Source organism: Anopheles merus, chromosome 2L (assembly GCF_017562075.2).
Source record: "Anopheles merus strain MAF chromosome 2L, AmerM5.1, whole genome shotgun sequence".
Taxonomy (NCBI): Eukaryota; Metazoa; Arthropoda; class Insecta; order Diptera; family Culicidae; genus Anopheles; species Anopheles merus.
Genome location: NC_054083.1, coordinates 19,618,274 through 19,631,935, shown reverse-complemented (window position 1 = coordinate 19,631,935; position 13,662 = coordinate 19,618,274). Strand labels below are relative to the sequence as shown.

At 43.0% G+C, this 13,662-nt stretch overlaps 1 protein-coding gene across 2 annotated transcripts in view; it reads right to left on the bottom strand.

The window, feature by feature from the left end:
- LOC121593116 overlaps positions 1-13,662 on the bottom strand; it is a 55,215-nt gene that overhangs the window by 14,833 nt on the left and 26,720 nt on the right. The window lies entirely within an intron of this gene.

The window sequence follows — 13,662 nt, the reverse complement described above, 5'->3', positions numbered from 1 at the left end:
AACCGGGATTATTTTTTATTGATTTGAACGGTGTTCAACAATATGACTTACAGAAAACAATTAAAACAACACCAAGGTATGATTTGTTTCTCTGCATAACGGCTCAAGAATAATTATGCGTTAAAACAAGAAAATTCAACAAAAAGGGTAATCGTCTTCTCTTGTTTCTCACAGGAAAAAACACACACTTTTGTTTTGTAAAATAAATGATCCCCCTGTTTTCTCTCCATCAATTGCAGTGGCAATTTTAAGCGAACGACTGCAACAGTACACCCCCCCCCCCCCCCCTGCACATTCTCGGCGTTGCATTGCGTGTGTGTGCATCGGTTGCCGCCGCTTGTTACCGTTTAGACTGTTTGTTCTTTCGTTCGTTTGATATTTCTTGCGCACAGGCAACGCGGCAACGATTAGCTGCACAGTGGCAAAGGTTATTGCTCCTTGCTTTCCATGTTCGATGTTACGTGATTGTTTTCTCATCGGTGGTGCAGACGGGAAGAGGCAGGCAGCAACCTCCAGAACCAGACAGCCGTAAGCCCTTTAACTTGCAGACAGCGGTACGTCACGTTCCAGTGTGTAAAGAATTCCCAGTCCAGGTGTAATAACTGCAAAATCATGGTACAGTGATCTCTGGTCGGCCATCGGCCGAAATGAAACCCATCATTATGTGCCTCAATTCGCTGCGATTGAATCGTTACGTTGAATTTCGCTCGCAACGATCATTCGCAGGATCATTGCTGGAGGTAAAGAGCAGAGTGCTAGAATTTCGGGATAGAAAGAACGCCAGCAGATGGTTACCTCCACTGGGTAGCAGGTATCATTGGCAGCTGATTAGTGGTTTGGCGAGTGAATTATAAATAACTCTTGTTTAGTGTTATGATGCGAGTGTTTTCACAATTTCTATGATTAGGCATCGGTTATGTTGAATTTTTGGATTTAAATTCACTTTTCTTTAGTAAAAATGCATCACAGTGAATCATGTCGTAGAATCCAACATTTTGCCAAGAGTTTTTTTTTACATAATAATGCTCACATGCACAATTTGTTTTAAGTCTAACTCAACATTCTGTTAACAGTTCTGTTGTAAAAGATGTCTGCGATAAAAGATTGGATTTATAAAAAGTTTTGTTCAATAACCAAACAAATTATTAAAAATATACTGAGGCCAACAGACTTGCAATTAAAGCGCATTATTTCGTGATTGTGAACGATCGATTTCAATTCAAATCATAATCAAACATGCACCTTCCTTTCTAGAAACATTTCGATAGTCAATGAAAGATCACAGTTCAGTTAAACGATCTACGTCACGAATTGTTCCTTTTGTTTTTTCAATCCGATCCAACGACCGGCAAAAATTCTACATTTGAGAATTGAAAAACAAAAGAAAAGCATCTAAAATTCACATCAGACTGAGGGATAGAGGGTGTATAGGGAGGGAGAGCAAGGGAAGCCTCTCCCATTCCGGCACAGAATAATCAATCAATTTCCTTTCGAATGGACGATTATTGATAGTAGCGCTTAGAGACTGGCTGGAATAAGATATTTTATGCAATCGACGGTGCATGGTATGCACTTTGGTCTTCGTGACCGGGCAGGCTCCATTGTTTCCATCCGGGGGAGATTATCATTTGCAGCGGGGATCAGCACCGCGGACCATTGTTCTTGTGGCATTCGGTTTGAAAATTTGCAGCACGTTTCAAGCTCGTTCGTAAATCTGTGACACAAGATATAATTTATTAAACCATCACGATGCGCGGTACAGAAAAGCGCATCGAAACGATCTTCATTGCCTGGCAGGAGAAGAAGCACGATCCTATAGTTATTCTAAGCGGACAATTAAACGTGCACTGAATGCAGCATGATAATAACAAACCGATAAATCCATTCTTCGATCCTGAGTGTGAAATAAATCAACTCAATTAGAATAAAAAACTAAATAAAACGGACTAGTACTAAATCTACACTGCATTAATGATGATCGCTGGCCCGATTAACACCATTGATTAATCTCTTTCTAAACCCTTTCATACCCTTCCATCGTTTCATAATCGTGTGGCAAAAGCGTGTGAAAAAAAAGTTAATATAGCTCAAGCACGCACCACAACGACCGCGAAACATCGATTGCGGTGCGGTGAGTAGCGTTTAATTTTCCGTTTCCTTCCTTTGGATGATTGCGAATCGCGTGCTCGATGTGCGCCGCGGTATGCAGTGTGCTATATCGGAATTAATTACCCGAGACGGTGGCGACGACGATGACTGCGACGGTAACGACGATCACCTCCGATGACGGGCTGGGCAGGAAGGAATAATAGCGTTAAGACATAAACCATCGATTGGTGTTGGCAGAAATCGGCCACTAGCCGTACAGCAACCGTACTGAACGGGGAAGCTTGCGGTAGCCTAGTGAGTACACTGGCTCTGCCAGTAACTCCAAAAGGAAGGCAGAGAGGAGGGGTACTGATCGTACGTACATGCGTCCCTTAGATTGCTTTGTCCTGCATTGTGGCGGTCTTTTCATCCCATCAAGGCTAAGATTAATCCACACCGGTCAACGTGAATTACGCGGCAAATTTGTGGAAATTTTGTACCATCATTGCCGCTAACAATAAGTGCGCAAATTAGCCGTTGCAATCGGTTATGAGCGGCGGCGAGTGCGGTAGATCGAACTGTTGACGAGTGGATTTATGCGATGATGGAGGACTTCGATACATTACGATGAGCGGTGGGCGATTTTCTTTCCCTTAGCTTTTAGCGAAGGCAAATTTTGTGCAGCTAAAAATTAATCAAGTTGATATTTTAAGGGGTTTTCTTAGTATATATTTGAAAAAGAAATAAAAACATTTCATCATTTAGAACATATATTTAGCAATTAAAGTGGTTTCTGCTTTAAATTGTACTACATCTGACATAATAATTCTTTATTGCGTTGATGAGCTTTTCCATTTCCAACGGTAGCGAGAACCCTTTAGCCTGCCCGGGCTAACTAGCATAACACCGTGGATTCCCCACGACCGGAGATTAAATAAACGAAAGGGAAAGCAAAAATCGTGACAACAGTTTGCCCCTCGAGAACCTCTCAGTGCCCATCGCTATTTTGCTGTCGCTCGCCCAAACCCACCTCGTTTATGGCACCGTTATAGGTAGGAAGCGTGTTATTCTATCGGTACAATTCTGCCCAAGTTCTCGCCAAAGTCAAGCGGCAAAATAAAGGTCAGTCGCGACCGTGTCTGTGCCGCGCGCTAGAATGTTAAACGGTAGGCGCCATCCCGCTTGGAGGTTCGTCGCTTACTAAAACGCCACACGCGCCACTGCCACGGGCGTTGAAGTCTTTCGTTATGCGATGGCCGTTTTTTGCGATCTTTCGACCATTTTAACGAGCTACAAGGTTCTAGTGCATTCTTTTGCTTTCCTACCGGTCGGGTTTTGCTTCAAGTTGTCGCTTGTGCCCTTATTTAAAACGAGTTGGCATTTTGCTGGCAGTGTGGTAAGAGGAACAAAACTGCGTTGTTTTAAACAGAGAGAGGTTTAGGATTAGCGTCAATAAAAAAAAATCGTTTCACTGGTGAATAAAAAAAGAACAAACGCTAACTATTTCCTCTATCGAATGTATCGCAAGACACCGGTGCCCATCGAAATCGTCGCTTAATTACGTCCACTTTATTACGCGTGACGCGTTTGCTGTGCAACCTGTTGCTTGGCAAGCCGGTTGGACCGTGCAGCGTGCTTTTCTGCCCCCGAGACGGATCTCCCGGCCAGCACCAGTAAACAGAGGCGGAAATGTACACGCGTGAATGTTATTTTTTTGCATTAGACCTCAGACGATGTGTGTGTGTGTGTGTTCTTGTCAGACATGCCAATAATAAAAAGCAACATCAAACCCCAATCTACGGCGTGGAATCGGAATCGATCGACACGCGGTGAGAGTAAGCTTACCGGGGAACTGTAGATTAAGCTGGCGACCGTTTTGTGCGACGCGATAATCGGAGTGCAAATGCTTGTGGCCACTAGTGGCCGTAAAGTATGAGATAATGGCTTAACCGGTGGCACGATTTCTCGACAGGTTGTCGTTTGTGGCCATTGCCGTTTAAATTGCAGAACCGGTGCCACAACGGTTGACCCAGACGGCGGCGATAATAAGTTCACCGGGCTCATTAGTTTACTTTTATTTCGAAACGAAAACGGTCGCTTTCCGATCATTTGCCAGCCCACCGGCCTGTAATTACTGCTAATCCAGGTGCGAAATATGTGGAGTAAAGAATGTTCAGAATCTCATTTACAGAGGCAAACCGGGATAGTGCGGACAAAAACCGGGATTAGAAGCAATAGCAAATAATTTTAAAATTATAACCTTACTCTATTTAGTACTGGTCGGGCCCTGTGGCCCTTCATCACGTTTTATTTGCTTAACGGATCCAACAAACGCATCACTTTCGCAATGCGTGCTCAGAAGATGCTGCGGAACAGGCTGAACGTTCAATTGCTCTCGTATTCCGTTTAACGTTTACCGTTCCGTAAAGAGGGGGGGGATAACCTTCTGGCCCCTGGGTGGTACTAACAACTTCATTAAACAAGTAACGTTTTACCTCTCTATTTATTTCGATCGAACCAATCGGCTGCCCGTTTGTGACCATGGCACAGAGAGAGAGAGAGAGAGAGAGAGAGAGAGAGAGAGAGAGAGAGAGAGAGAAACAGCAAACTAAGGCAAAAGAAAACCATAGAAGAATCAGAACAGTTTGTAGTTCTGTGCCGACTATCTGCATATACATGCCACAGGGTCGATGGATGGATGCTGCTAATCTATTTCATTTTATTTCACAAGCGGCCACATGTACGCGCCTGTGCAGCCCCGCCGGCTGCTTCATGATTCTTCATTTGTCATTCGGGCCGATGTTTGCTTAGCATCCGGGCCGGGTCGAGTGTGCGCTAACGTTCTTGACGGTACGAGTGCAGCTGCAAAATGGTAGTTTATGTTTACGCTTGATACTCTACATCTTCCACTGCTTCTAAACATGCGCGAGCGGGCAGGTGGGAAAGGTAAAAAGATTAAGTGTCCCGTTGGGTGTGAGTTAATGGTGTTGAAAGTATTTTATTAGCTTTGTGATCGTATGAGTGGCTTACTACCGATGATGCTGAAAGCTTTCGACGGGGAAAGGATCCGAGAGGGCTTGATGTCGATGTACAAACTCTTGTCTTGAAGTGAGCCCTTGAGCTTAAGAATGATTGCCTGGCCCGTTCGTGGGGTTAAGAGCGTAGAACATGTTCCTGTTCGGATGCGCCTAGGAGGCTAAAGGGTTTTTTGCTGGCAATGTTGCTAGAGATTGGGTGCGAGAGAGATTGTTGAGTCTAGTTAAGAGTATTGCTGTTCTAGGACTTTTCATAAGTGTACTGAAGATATGAAGAAATCAGATGATTACTTCATCACAAATTCATTTTATTTTGCAAAAAAAAGGATTTGCTTAAACATTTAAAAATGCTAAAACAGTATTATTCTGTTGAAACGAGCAGATCGTATTGCTTTTAATAATGAAAAAAAATGTTGTAATTGAATGATCTTGTTCAATTTAATTTAGACAATCAATGTATTTGAAACGATTTGGCACCTTTATTAAAGTGATCGTTCTGATGATAGGATAAGCAACACGAACATAAATGAATGAAATAATGAAAGGGAAGCACTGAAGCGATAAACAAACGAATTTCAACACATAATTGAGTTTGTACTTTGTTGCGGATTTCAGATCGTATCGTTATGGAATCTAATAAGACTGCGCACAATATGTTTGTATCATTTATACAACATTTAAAATTAAAACATACGTATATAAGCATTTACTTGAGCCTATCGTATTTTTTATATTTTGTTTTTGTATCCTTGTTATTTTCTACTGTACCTGTTCCGGGCCGAGCCCATTGAATGGCTTCACAGTGTGGAATTTTATCATCTCACTATCAGCTAACGAGCCCTTCTCATCCCCGGCTGTTACCCGGCCCTGCTTGAAGCAAACTCATCACTAGGTCAGTCGTGTCGCGTAATGAGCGCACTTGCTTGCGTCCCGCGACTTGCGTAACAGGTACAACTACCCGGGCCGGGGCCGGCGGGCAAGTAGAATAGACACACACAAACCCAACCGCAGCGGCACGGTAGGGCTGACCGTTGGCCATCCAAACAAAATGAGCCCTATTTCTCCTATTCAAGAGAGAAAGAGCGCGCGCGAGGGAGCCGGTTTTGGTCTCGCGGATAACTGTTCCTAACGCCAGAACGGACGATAAAGCGCATAGCGATTGCGTTTGCTTTCTTGGCGCGTTTTTCCTCTACTCCCCTTTCTTCTCACGAGCTTGTTGTTGTCGCTGATGGAAATCGCAAATGGAAAAGGGAGTCAATATGTGTGTGTGTGTGTGCGCAGAACGTGTGGACGTAATGGGGAGGAAGATGTCCTCGTTTCTTGGGTGTGGACAGCCCAGTACGCGTGCAGTAGAACCGTCCCGCTAGAAGATGGAGCTTGTCCATCGGCGGAACTGCAAACAAAAAACAACGGCAAAACGGCGGAACTTGATTTACGATGGAGTTATGTCCACGAGCGAGTACGCGCACACATTCATACTAGAGAGTGTGAAAATGGCGCAAATGTGTGTGACGAGTGTGAGCTTCTTTTTTTTCTTCCATATCTTTGTAATGCTTTGTTTGCCAAAGCCAGTCTGCGAAGAGTGTTACTGATCAATTTGTGCTAGATTTATGCTGCTAAAAGGGTCGAACGAATGTCGGGGGGAAAATGTTGCTTTTTGTTTGCTTTACCCGATTTTCCAGTGGCTTATGGTAGTGTGTGAAGTACTGTCTTGTGTTTGCTTCAATGCTGGGCAGTGTTGCAGGGGAGAGAGCGATTAAATAGCAGCACTACAATGTACGCCAATGGTATAATTTATTTGCTTTTGGAATAACACCTAAAATGGTGAAAACATCATTATTGAACATAAGAAATTGTTTGCAATGCTTATTAAAGCGTTTAATCTATCTTCAACTATAAGATCTCCGATTTTTTTCATAGACGATTCGAAAGTATGTCTGATTTAATTAGTTTACTATTTTTATTGAGAAACATTACAGTGGCTTTGTGTAGTTTTCATGCAGAGAATGTTGATAATGTTTGGTTAACCAGCATGTTAGGAAAGAAAATGATCATGGACTTGGAGAAATGAAGAATGAAAATGATCATAGACTCATGAAAGAAAATATCGTTCTCAAGATTACTCGAGAGCCGAAGTACAACATGCTGCAACAAAGACGAGCCCGTTATAAAAACAATTACTGCAAACAAAATGAAGACATGGTAGTTTCCAAAGATTCCAAACAATTACAGTTCATTGTAAGATTGAAGTAAATTTAAAAATTCTCTTCAACAATCTTGTAACAAGACCTTGACAGGAATTATATCGTCCTTTATGAGCTGCCTGTTCCATACGAAATAAGTCATAATTTTAAAACGTGACGTTACGTCTTTTAACTCATCTCTTCGTTACTTCCAAATAATGCCATTACATCACCTTGTTCCTAAATAGGAAAAAATAATTACTAGGAAGACCATCTGACCATCATCTAGGCACCGAAAAACGTTGCCTTTGCTGTGCTCATTAAAACATAACAGCAGTTTACGGAAAGAAATAATTCAATGTCATCCAACTTCCTGTACGCTGGTAGGTTGTGCACATTCTTTGCTTTGTAAGCCTTTTTCCCCTACGCTCACGTTGTTGACAGTGAATAAATTTATTTTTTATAAAATACTTCCCCCAACACACACACTGCTCGAACTTCAACAGAATAGAACAACGAAATGAATAGTGGCTCCTATTATTGTTACGGTCCACAGCGCCGCAAGAAGCCTTTGTGGACAGTGGTTCTCAAGCTCCCTGCACGACCGCACGACGACACAAGCGCGACCGACGAGATTGTTAAGTGAAACCAATGAGAATTCGCAATTACGTCATTAGTGACCGAAGACGGTGGGCGATTGCAACCATTTGCTAGTGCGTGTCTTATGTCCTGTCCCCGCAGACAGACCGCACGTAAAATCATCAAGACGCTCTCGTTCAACGCTCTGGCCTGTCCCGGGTCTTTGTCTGACCCCGTCAAGGTTACACGGCTGGATGCGACGCGTCGAAAGTAATTTACCTCAGCATTGCCTGCCACGGCAACCTCGTTCCGTCCGCGGATTCACTTTCCTGGGCTCGTCTACCAGATGTCACGATCTCAAGTTTTGCAACTGCGTAAATGCAATTTAAAGTGCTACTAATGGCGCAATTCATTTCAGTGCTTTTTTCGCTCTGCGCGCTGCGCCATCCGCGAGCATCCTTGGGCGGGGGAAAAGAATAATCGTTTTCTCATTCATCTATTTAGTTCACGGTCACAGCCCGGACGGTGTCGTACGATGGGAAGGCTGATGCACGCTGGCTGCAGTGAAGCTAGAACGGTTGCTGTTTTGTATTTACTGGCAGCAAATCTCTTCACAGTGGAATGCTTTCACTGGCGAACCGTGGTGAAGTAAAATGGTATGTTCATTGAGGGAGAGGACGAGCGTATGTTGACTTTTCTAGCACTTCATTCCGATTCACAAAAGCACGAAGCTGGAAAGCTATCTTATTACGCTGAAGCCAAGCTATTATCGCTCCGGTAATCGTTATCATTATCCTGCAACATTCATCATCAGGAAAAGCGACATGATGCGGATGCTGCTGTAATCTGCTAGGTGTGCAAATAATTATAAGTAATTTAACATTTGGATGCAATGCCGTGCTGCAATCGTTTATGATTGTGTTTTATTTGCAGCAAAATGCAAACCAATGAAAGAGAGCAAATACAAAACAACACAAAAAAATAGATTCTACACAACAAATAAAACGAATTCATTTTACTAATTGTGAATTCGCTCATAAAGTCAATGATTTTTTAAACATTGTACAGTTTTTAAAATATTTAAATACATTTAATGAACTCTTATAGAGCTACTAATCTACTATCTCGTTGTCCTAAATTGTCTTAAGTCGGCTTCATGCTCATTTTATTTAAATCACTATTATTGTTGATCATCTCCATTCTCCATCTTCTCCTTCAGATCGAGCAGTAACTCGTTCCCAGTATTCCTTAATTGATTTTGCGATTTACTACCGAAATCGAAGCTCCCATAATTTAATGTCACATTAAATTATTGTGCACAATTTTACGGAGCGATGTTATTGAATTGCTGCTTTGCTCAATGCTTCACTGCAACATTGGAAAAATGTCTCCCCCCACAATGCTGCAGAGCAGCAACCGAATGCTCGACATCGCAACATAAAGTGTGTTTTATGAAATGTTTACGAGGAAATATCCTAAAGGCTGCGAACGTTGCACAGGAACAACACGCACTTCTCTCCATTCAAGGTACAAAAGCCGAACAGCATTCGGCTGTAATGTTGAATAGCTGCACAGCGTAAATTCCAATTTCAAAAGACTCGCGGTAATAGGCGACGAACCTGGTGGGCCTCGATTCAGGTTCGATCGGTTCGCTCGTTGCTATTTCATCCAGCAGGGTTAGCAGAGGAACTTGAAACAAAAAACTAGGGAATGATCTTTGCATTGCCTTTTTTTCTTGTTTTCCAACCGGAAAACCAAACCGGGAATGTTACCGACAGTGCGGGCAATCATTTAAATTGCCTATATGCAAACTAATCTATGCCACAAGCCACATGCCGGCGGCACACTAGGTCGCTTCCCATAACCGAAGCTAGAAGTCCTTGCGCCAGAATGTGTGTGTGTGTGTGCTCATGCACCGCAAATAACCGACGATGCAATTACGTCGCCACGCTTGCATAATGCTGTTGTGGTTTCGCGTCCACCAAAACCACAGCCTGCAGCCATCCGGGCCATGCAGATTTGTCCGATTCGATCACATCTGTAACTGCGGTCAACTGCAGCAGCGGGAGACAGAAGGCAGCAGGGAGCATAGTCGGTGGGAAGGCGATCGATCGTGATTTGATCGAAGCTTTGATCTGCGAGTGGCTAAAGCCATGTCCTCAACCGGTCTCTTCGATTTGGAGTGCAATGGCCCAGTAAGGTAAGGTTTAGCGTCCGCTTCATCATATACAAGCGTTAGGGTTGAATTATTTATTAAATGGAAATTTATTGTTGTCCGCTTGTGCCTCCACGACGGGCGAGAAAATGTCCCGGGACCGACATTTTACCACACAAAAACCGACACCCTTGCATCACGAGCTAGAAGAGGAAGCGTGCAATGCAAATTTACCCTGCAGCAATGGTCGCATTTTAAAAGCTGTTGAGGGTGGATACAAGTGATCTCCCGGTCGATCTGGGCGGGCGATCATTTCTGGGGCTAGGGCACTTGATTTTGATTGATTTCCGCAATTGCGTCGGCAGGCAGGCATCATTTCCTTGCACACTAACCTAGTTCTTGCGTGGGAGGATGGAAGGAAGAGTGACTGGGATAGGGCACTCCCGAAGGTAGCAGTCCCGTCTGGAAGCTTCCGGTTGTGCTGGCCCGCTTGTGTTATTTTTCCCCCGGCTGGGAAGTTCTTACAGCTAACGGAACGCGCAGCAATTGAATTTTATTTTTAAGCCCATCATGTCAGTGGTGCGTTGGAGGCTGCAGCCCCGTTCAGTTTGCCCTTGGCTGGGCTGCACTGGTGTGCTTTACCCTTGCATTACCCAACGTCAGCACCAGCCGCACACAGCGAGGAAATAAACAACAACAACCAAAAAAGTCGGCCGATGTTAATTTGAGGCTCGTCTGTACGGCTTTTCCCTTCTCATTCGTCTCTCTCACTACTTCTTCGCGATGCAATCATCTCGTGCGGGGTATGATCGATCGTAGGTCCGCATGCATCAGCACATACACACACACGCACACTTACTACAGCATTGCTGGCCTACTGAGATGAGCTGGGGACTGCGATTGTGCGTTAGGACACGTTCACACCTTCAACTCGCCCGTCGAAAGGTTGGGCGTTTGCTTCAACGGACGCATCTACACATTTGGGCATCATGGATGTCGGTGCACTTTTAACATAATTTAACATTTTTTCAACATAACTTTGCCGAGTGAGTTGCCGTGGGTTTAAATTTATCATAGCGTGAAAGTTCTTTCACCAAACGCGCGCCCATGACCTTTCTATGCGCCGCCCGACCGCCGTTTACGCTCGTCGGGCGCGTCGGAAGCACCCAGTTATGCATTGTTGTGGCAGCAATGAAAAGATCGTAAATTGTGTGAGCAAGTTGCACACGCTCCTGTCATGCGGAGGGAAGGTAGAGGGAAGCAACGCAACGCCGACTCACCGGATTAAAATTAGAGCTGCAGAAAAAAGCTCATTTCGACCGCAGTAGCTTTCGTTGATTCATGAAGCGTTTGTTGTGGCTGTGTTTAATGTGTGGTGGTCTTTTTTTCCTCTGCTTCCGATGACAAGCGATGGGAAGCAGTGATATATAAATTTGACAATTTACGAGCTCCTAATGAAACCACCAGGGAGTGAGTGTTTGTGCTAAAGTTATCTCAATGTAAAACGTGTCAGACTGGTCTAATTTCATAGTTGCGGGATTGAACTATTGTTGTTTTATAAAACAAAATCAACACAATTGAAATTAGTACAAAACAGAAGAAAAAAGGAGCAAATTGCATACTTTTCTGCCATAAAAAATAATCGAAAATAATGACCAAATAGCTAAATACTTAAAGCTAAAATAGCAAAAAAGTTGTTATAATATTTATGGCTTAAAGAACTGCGTGAGTTTCCCCTTTCGATAATTAAATGCTATTGATTAATATTTCCATTTATTTTTTATGTATTCTGTTGTTATTAGTTATTCTAGTCTTTTATTTCCTGTACTGACGATTTTTTTATCTTACTTTTACAGTTCACAGGGTGTTGACAAAAAAAGCTAGTAAATTGAAATATGTTGTTTAAAATATCAAGTTCTTGCTTCTTTACAGACTACTATATTGAATCATGTCTAAATATTCAATACTAAATTGAAACGTTAATCTCATTTTACGACTAGCAATCACATCCATGGATTTTATTACTCACAACTGTTAGTGTTATGATTTCAAAGATCTAATTTGCAAAATTACACCACAATTGCAATTACCCACAATTCACCTATCTTGGGTCAAAGGTCAGCAACGACAACAGCATGGAAGCTGAGTTGCGCGCAAGGATGCTGGCTGCCAACCGGTCATTCTACAGCCTGAAAAAGCAGTTTACCTCAAAGAACCTGTCGCGACGGACGAAGCTGGGACTATATAGTACCTATATAGTACCAGTACTCACATACGCCTCTGAGACATGGACACTGTCCAAATCTGACGAAACCCTCTTAGCCGCGTTCGAGAGGAAGATGCTCAGAAGGATACTTGGCCCCGTATGTGTGGAAGGACAATGGAGGAGCCGCTATAATGACGAGCTATACGAGATGTACGGCGACCTCACTGTCGTACACCGTATAAAGCTCGCCAGGCTCCGGTGGGCTGGCCATGTTATACGCATGGAAACGGACGACCCAGCCCGTAAAGTCTTTTTAGGCCGTCCACAAGGACAGAGGAGGCGTGGTAGGCCCAAATGAAGGTGGCGTCCGCCATTAAGGCCGGGATAACGGACTGGCAGACGAAGGCGCGAGACCGTGAGCGGTTTCGGACACTCCTGAGGCAGGCCAAGACCGCAAAGCGGTTGTAGTGCCGGATAAGTAAGTAAGTAAGTAATTTGCAAAAAGCTGTTTATTTGTTTGTTTATTTGTCATTTAGTATCTTGTATATACTTGCTGAGACACTTAGTTGTATAATAAATCCTTAATTCATCTAGAAACTTAGCTACAACGTTATCAATGAGGACACGAGAGACCATTGGTTTTGAACTGGGTTTTACTAATGTTGAAGTCAAAGAATCTTTGGTATTTGTTGAAGCTTTGTATCGTTTGGTTCATATGCGCATTATAGGAATATGCAGATCTTAAGAACGTAGGTCTTCGCAGCTCAAGTGACCTAAGATGTCTTTAAAGAGCATAAAGATTCAGCTTTTCTAGCTGGTAGGGAAGGTCGCTGTCCCCGCTTATTAACTTCACGACAAAAGCAGCCTGCAATGCCTGTCGTCTATATTCTGAAGTTAGCTACAGAAATGTTAGAAAAATACCCTTTTTATTGAACATAAAGTTCTTCTTTTTCTTTAGCACAACAACCGTTGTCGCCCAAGACCTGCTTGTACTACTACTGGGCTTGGCTTTTAGTCATTTATTGATTACCCATAGCAAGATAATCAGACATACGTATGGGGGAACGGTCAATTCGGGACTTGAACCCATGTTGGACATGTTGTTAAGTCGTACGAGTTGACGAGTGTACTACGAGATCGTCTAAACATAAAGTTCGCGTTGTCAATAAAATGGTAACTGCATGTTAAGAAAATGAAATTATTTGATCTAAACAGATGATAATTAATACATAAAAGATAAGGCATTATATGCGATAAATAAAATTAAACTAAGGATACAAAACAATAAACATTCAACGAAGTTGGTGATTGGATGTGATCTAAACATATGATAAACAGCTTATTTACAAATTTACTTCTTTTTGTAAGTTAAAACGACTGAAAGAGACTAAATATTTAGTTATAAATGAAATTGTA